Here is a 7,805-nt window from a genome sequence, read left to right on the forward strand (position 1 = left end):
TGTATTTGTTAAACTACAGAATCTCTAAAAATCAAATCTGTAATTATCTCATCTTGATGTAGGTATTCATGGGAGACACTTTTTCTAAAGAGAGCCTTAAAAGCTGGATGGTGTTCTACCAAGTCCCATATTTCAGTACTTTAAATATCAAAACTTTTAGTTCTTTTATTTGAGCACTTTTTTACATATACTGATTACAAAACATCATTGCCTTAATACAGTGATGGGCAAACTACGTCCCATAGGCCAGATGCGGCCCCCTAAATTGTTCTATCCGGCCAGGCAACATTATTCCTAATTTAATGAATACAATGAAACTTTGAAAGAGTTGCTTTACAAACAGACTGACAGATGAGCATTTCCTTTCCTTTGGCCCCCTCTTTAAAAAGTTTGCCCATCACTGGATTAAGGTGTAATGATAGCAAGCATTTACATAGTACCTTAAGATGTGCAAATTGCCTCACTTAGGTTAATCTCATTTGATTTTCATAGCAACCCTGGGGGGAGGGCTACTGTTGTCCCCATTTTACAGTTGAGGAAACTGAGACTTAGAGAGGGTAAGTGACTTTCCCATTGTCACACACCTAGTAAATTTCTGAGATAAAGATTTTCCTGCCCACAGATCCAGCACTCTAGCCTCTAAGGCACTTGTATCTCATGGATAGCCTTCTGGTGAGGAGGTTCTCTGAAAGAAGCTAGATTCACCTTAGGATGAAAGGTGTCCAGGCTGCATACAATACTGTACTAATAACTCAAAGCCTTCCTAGTTTATAGGGACCTGCCAGCATCTGAGATGCATCGCCATATCCTTATGGAACACAAGTCATCTCTTCTTCACAATGAAGCATCTTACAAGGACTTTAGAGAAGGGGAAATAAATGCAATTTTTACAAAATAAATATGGTAAGAAATCATATTCTCCACATTTCCACCTCCGTTTGGATAACATAGGTAGTATCCATTAGAAGTCAGAAGTTCTAGGTTCAAAAGTCTTCTCTGAGACTTAGAGTAATAGCTTTGTGATCTTAGACAACTCCCCTTACCACTGTGAACCTCAGATCCTCTACAATCAACATGAGGAACTTAGACTAGACGATCTGTAAAGTCCCTAAATCCAACAGTCTTTGCCTAATATTTTTAACTAGGTTATCTCAATGGATGTATTCCTAAAAAGACTTTATAGTGATAAGAAAGCAGGTAAAATAGTTGCAAAAAGTTTCTACTTGTCCTTTCTATGCTTCGTGAGGGATAGAAAAATCTGTGATATTTTCCAATCTTTTAGAATTCGTGGTTCAAACTATCATGAAAACTGATCTCCAAGCATCCCTTTTTTACATCCATTATGAAATGTATGTGTGCATGAGGTTACATAAATACATAAATATTATATATGCATACATAGATATATGTGTGTGTGTGTGTGTGTGTGTGTGTGTGTGTATACAGCTAGATGGCATAGTGGATAGAGTATCAGCCCTGGAATCACTAAAACTCATCTTCCTTAGTTCAAATCCGACCTCAGACACTTACTAACCTTAGTTCAAATCCTACCTCAGACACTTACTAACAATCCTGGGCAAGTCACTTAACCTTGTTGGCTTCAGTTTCCTCATCTATAAAATGAGCTGGAGAAGGAAAAGGCAAATCACTCCAATATCTTTGCTATGAAAACCTCAAATGGGGTCATGAAGAGTTGGACACAACTGAAAAATAATTGAATACATACATACTCACACACGTATATACATTATGTATATATGTGTATATATGTTTATTAAATATATAATAATAATATAATAATAAAAATAAAATATATACATATATATAGTTAGATCCAGTCACTCTTCCCAGATTCATCTTCTTAAGATCTTTTTCACTTATTACATTGGATACTGACATGGAAAAATTGAAATATGGCACTTCCATTATTATAGCCAATTGGAATACATTAGAGTCAAAACAACCAATGAATCTGTTCTGCTTTGCTTCTGTTTGTTGTCCTACTTCCACTTTTATCTAGAAATATTCTTATGATGATCTGGCTTAGCTCTATCACATGCCAAACTCTCTGAGTTTGTTTGGGGGTTTTTCACCCCCATATTTTGAAATTTAATGAGACTGCTAACTTCTTCATTTTCCTCCATCCTCCTCCAAGATGTTCGATGAATAAGCTTTGATTCTACACTGCTCTTTCTCTTAGTGGCCATTTCTCTTTGCCTACAATGGGACTAAGAGGTTGAAGGTTAAGGCAAATTCAGAGTTCTATCAAGGAACAGTGGAAAGAGCCCTGGACTTGAAGTTAGATGACCTGAGTTCAAGTTACATCACTGATGTTTACCTGTTGGGTAACCTTCAGCAAATTATTCAAACTCTTTAAGTATTGGGTTCATCTGTAAAAACAGGAATTATGAGACGGTCAAAATGCCTATATCATATGTGTCTTGTGAGGGAAATGTCTCATAACCTTAAAGCACCCATTGTATAAATAAGATCATCATTATTAGTGGATATTAGGAATTGCAAGTGTGTTTCTACTTTATAAGTATGTAAATTTTATAAATCATATTTCATTTCTGAAAGCCAAGATCACAAAATACTGTGTTGTGTTAGCAACTCGAATCAATGGGAAAACTTAGAAGGGCAAACAAAAAAGCAAATTATTCTTGGCACAGTAAGGTCTATGACTTTATTAGTACTGAGAACTCCCAAATGGGAAACTTATTTGACCACAGGAGAGAGCTGTAAAATTTTTTGTACAACTTTTCTCTCTCCCTCTTCATCCTTTGCAACAGATTTTACTGCATAAACTACAATTATGTTCATGAAACTTTTTTTCCTTTTTTCATCATAAACCAGAATGAAGTAACCAAGAGATGTCTCATGTTTCTTATTACATAGTACAGGAAACCAACTCTAACATCTCCTTTGTTTTTCTGAAGAAAACTCTGAGTCATCCCTCTATTCATCTGCAGTTTCTTTTTGTTTTTTCATTTTATTAATTGCAAGAATGTCTATATCACAAGGTCCATTTTTTGTAATATCATGTTTTCTCATTCGTCATTTTATATGAATCTCATATTTATAGTAATAGTAGTTAAATTCATATTTACCTTACTCTTTTTTTAACCCTTACCTTCCATCTTAAAATCAGTACTGTGTACTGGTTCCAAGGCAGAAGAGCGGTAAGGGCTTAAGTTACTTGCACAGGGTCACACAGCCAGGAAGTGTCTGAGCTCAGATTCGAATCCAGGACCTCTCATTTCTAGGCCTGGCTCTCAATCCACTGAGCTACCCAGCTGCTTCCTTACCATATTCTTTAAAAATATTCTAAAGGTAGTTTTATACCCTTCGTTACTTAAACTGTTCATTAGAAAGGTTAGAGGAATGGGAATATTATGAGGCCAAATTCAAGTGTGAATCCTCCCTCTCTGAATAGATTGGTTTCATCCCATTTCATGACCATAGACTTTACTGCTGAACCAGGGCAGACCTCTCACATCAACAAAAAAGGAACAGAAGGAGAGAGTACCCAGAGATCACTTTCAGATGCTTTGCCAATACCACAGACAAAAAAATTAAGTAAAAGTACAGGTTTGCTCAGTGGTGACATATAGCACCATCTTGACATATAAAAAAATAGGAAACTGGTTTGGAGGACCAGTGACTTAATTGCAATGACATTGTTGTTCAGCTGTTTTCAGGTGTGTCTGACTTTTTATGACACCATTTGGGATTTTCTTGCCAAAAAAAAAAAAGTGTTTTGCCATTTCCTTCTCCAGCTCATTTTACAAACAAGGAAACTGAAACAAATAGGGCTAAGTAACATGCCCAGGGTCACACAACAAATAAGCATCTGAGGCAAGTTTTGAACTCAGGAAGATGAGTCTTCCTGATTCCAAGTCCAGTACTCTATCCACTGTACCACTTAGCTGCCCGCCCAACTGTAAATTGTGATAGTTATGTAAAGATAATCCTGATAGCAAATCCACAGATAGTCACTCCTATCTTTTCCTCAAAGCAGCGTTTTATGATTATTCGGCTATAGTGCTGAGAGAAATTTAAGAAATAATCATTTTTAAAGCCATGTCCAGGTCAAAGGTTTCTGCACCTAGGACATGGCAACTGAATATTTTAAAATACATCATTTCCTTCATCCAAGTCATTCACCTTTCTGTTTGAAATAGAAACCAAGCCTAGGGATATTTAAAGCTTGACAAATATTCAAATTCTTCCTGATGTAAAGCTGGGTAAAGAATTTCCATGCTTGATCACATAACAGATGGCTCTTTGCAAGAATCTTTTTAATATTAAACAGACAATTCATGCCTACAAGAAATTTTCCTATAAATCAGCAATTGAAAATATTAAAAACATCCATTCATAAAGTCCATAAATTTTTACAAGGATTTACTAACCCATTTTAATATCTATATCAGTGGAAGGAAGGTAATGTTTAAAAAAATGACAAAAGAATTTAAAGTCATATTGAAATTCCACAGGCCTTTTCTGTTTAGCTTCAGAGTTAAATAAAAGAATAGAATCCTTTACATAAGTCCTTGTTTTGATGCATAGAAGTAACCCCGGGTTCTTCACTGCTTTGCCAACAGAGTTCTGTAAAGTCTCTGACAGGTCCCAGAAAGACCTCAAACTCAAACTAGCAATGTCTGTATGTAGATGGTTATCATCTGAGGACCAACCTTGATAAACCCCTCTCTGGCTGGCCACAGATTCTTTTAGCTACACAACTCACAAAGTCCACCAACAAAGGCATGGAGGGGCTGCCTATGAAGAAAGGACTCAAACTGATGAAATTACAGCTTTTTAAAGTATGTAGCCATGTACTCAGAAACTTAACGACACCATTTTGGGTTTTCTCACCCAAAAAATAGTGTTTTGCCATTTCTTTCTCCAGCTCATTTTACAGACAAGGACTTAAACCATAGAAGAAAACAGTAAAAATTCATCTAATCTTGCTGAATAGGACAGTTAATAAGATAATTATTTCATTACATAGCTCATGGATTTGTTCCCTTTCCTGGGCATCCTGATCCACTAAATCCTACTCCACCTCTTTGTGGTGTGAAGGGGAGCCTGGGCTCAAGACTACACTGACAGAAAAAAAATCTTAGCTTGGCATAAAGTAGGCATTTAATGAATGCTAATAAAAAGATGGCTGAGCTCTGGTGGAAGAGAACTCCAAAGATGAAAAGGATTCATTCAAATAAAAGTCTAGCAAATTTCAGGGAAGCTCATCACCAGAGGATTTGCCACCAAGTAAAACTGACAATGAATGTTGGAAGTCATGACTTATGAATATCTACTAAGGCTCAGAGATTGTGCCTCTGTCTCTTGGGGGAATAACCACATTCGGGAAATATTGAATTCTTGAAGTTTTGAAACTTGGAGGTGAGCAAGATTTTGGATAGTAAATACTGAATTTCCCAATCCTTTATACTCACTTAATTTGCTTCTCTCAGTGTAATTTCTTGACCCCTTCAACTTCTCCCAATATCTGAGCCCAATTCTGAATCATTTTGACTTTTTACCAAGTTGGGGACACATGTTCTAGTGTTTGATATTTCTCATACCACTATGCTTGCCATGTCAACCCCTTACCTTGGGCAACCCCAATATGTATTCATTTCTGCTCCCAGATTGCCAAGTCTTAGGAAGAAGTTGGATTGACCCTCCAAAGAACTCTTACTCCAGAAATAAATAGGAAATTATTTTGTGCTTGAGATACTTTAAAACCAATTGTCCATTATGGATGGCCCTGATCTTAATACCAGTCTGCCTCAAGTAGTAATAATATACTCATCCAAAATTTCCAAATCAAGATTTTCCCTCTTTTCTTTTCTCTCCTGAGCACATCCCCAATAAGAAAAGTATCCCACAAAGAAAATGAGGACTGAGAAAAGGCTCTTTGATTTATTTGAAGTTCATTGGTGACCTTTAAGAAGCTATTTCAGTAACCTGGTAAGTTTAGAAATAAGATTGCAAGGACTAAGGAAACATTACTTAGGAAGGAGGTAGAAGCATCATACATAGATAATTTTGAGGAAATATTAAGGAATGAAGAAAAGAGAGCATACCTGAAGAGTTAAGTTTTCTTTTGAAAGGAATGGAAACCTCTAGGCAAACATAGAAGCAGATAAAAAGTCAGTGTCTCCTTTGTACTCATTTATTTACATATTGTCTCCCCCATTAGAATGTAAGCAGAGAAGGAGCCAGTGGAGGTGAGATTAAGAGTATGAGACAGGACTGACTCCTGGAGCAAGGTGCAGGAGGGAATGGAAATAAAGGAAAAGCCTTAGTGAAGAATAAAGCTATCTCTTTTTCTTTGACCCTTTGAAATACATCTTCTAACTGTGTCACTCAACAGAATTTGCCTTCTCTAAACTTAGCAGTGATTTGTTAATTGTCAGATCTACTGGGCTTTTCTCAATCTTTCTTCTTGACTTTTCAATAGCACTTAATGGTGTCAATCTCTCTCTGTCTCTCTGTTTCTGTCTCTTTCTCTGTCTATCTGTCTATCTCTCTCTCTCTCCGTGCCCCCACCCAATTCTCTTTCTCTCTTTTTGTGTGACACTTGCTGTCCCCTCCTCCACTTATCTGACCATTTCTTCTCTGTCTTCTTTACTGGCTTATCAACCCTACTACACACCTTTGCCTCACCCCACCACTATAGGTATATCCTAAGGCTTTACCCTGAGCCATCTACTTATCTTTCCATATTTTCTCACTTTATGTCCTCATTAATTATGATGGATTTAATTATTATCTTTATGTAGATGAATCCCATGTTTTTCTATCCAAGCTCATTGTCAGTCCTAAATTCCAGTCCTATGTCACCAACTGGACATATCATCCTGGATGTTCCATTAAAATCTCAAACCCAATATATCCAAAACAGAACTCATTTTCTTTTCCCCAAAACAGTCCTCCCTTACTTTCCTGTTTCTTTTGAAGGCAAAATTATCCTTCCAGCCTCTCTGGTTCACCAACTTAATCATTACACTTGACTCTTTACCTCACATATTCAGTCAGATGCCAGATCACATCACTTCTATCTCCCCAACAGCCTCTTGCTTCTCATTCCCATAGATACAACCTTAATTCAATCCTTCCTCACTTTTCATCTGGACTTTTTCAATAATCTCTTAATTATTTCCCTGCCACAAATCTACTACCCAAATGCCAAAGTGGTTTTTCTAAAGTGTAAATTTGATCATGCCATTCCCCTTTTCAAAACCCCCGTGTCTCTCTCTAGAATTGAATATCAATTTCTCTGTTTAGCTTCTAAAACTCTTCACAAACCATATCAAACCCTTTTCCAGCATAATTTTACATGACTCCTTTTACCGAATTTTGTGATTTGTTCTGGTTGTTGTACCATGGTCACACATGGCAATACTGCAGGCAGTACTTTCTCATCTGAGACATACAACTTCTCCTTCATAGCTGGATTAACAACTAGGCAACATTTTTTTTGTTTGGTCAACAAGCATAATTAAGCATTATGTGCTAACCTCTGGGAACACAAAAAGGGTGAAGTAGAGAGGAAGCCAAAATAAATGCCATCTAACATGTTATGGCTCATCCTTCTAGTGAAACTGAAAAGACCCTGCAAGCATCCTATCCTATCCATCATATCGATGCTCATTTTGCATGCCTCTCTAGACAACGTGATTTTGGTTGGAGACGTGGTTCTCAATTGATACTAATCTGAAGTGAAATGCCCATGTTATATTATAAGTGATTAGAATTTGATGTGTAAACTTTACATTATAGCCTCTTCTTAGTAG

Source organism: Gracilinanus agilis, chromosome 1 (genome assembly GCF_016433145.1).
Source record: "Gracilinanus agilis isolate LMUSP501 chromosome 1, AgileGrace, whole genome shotgun sequence".
Classification (NCBI taxonomy): domain Eukaryota; kingdom Metazoa; phylum Chordata; class Mammalia; order Didelphimorphia; family Didelphidae; genus Gracilinanus; species Gracilinanus agilis.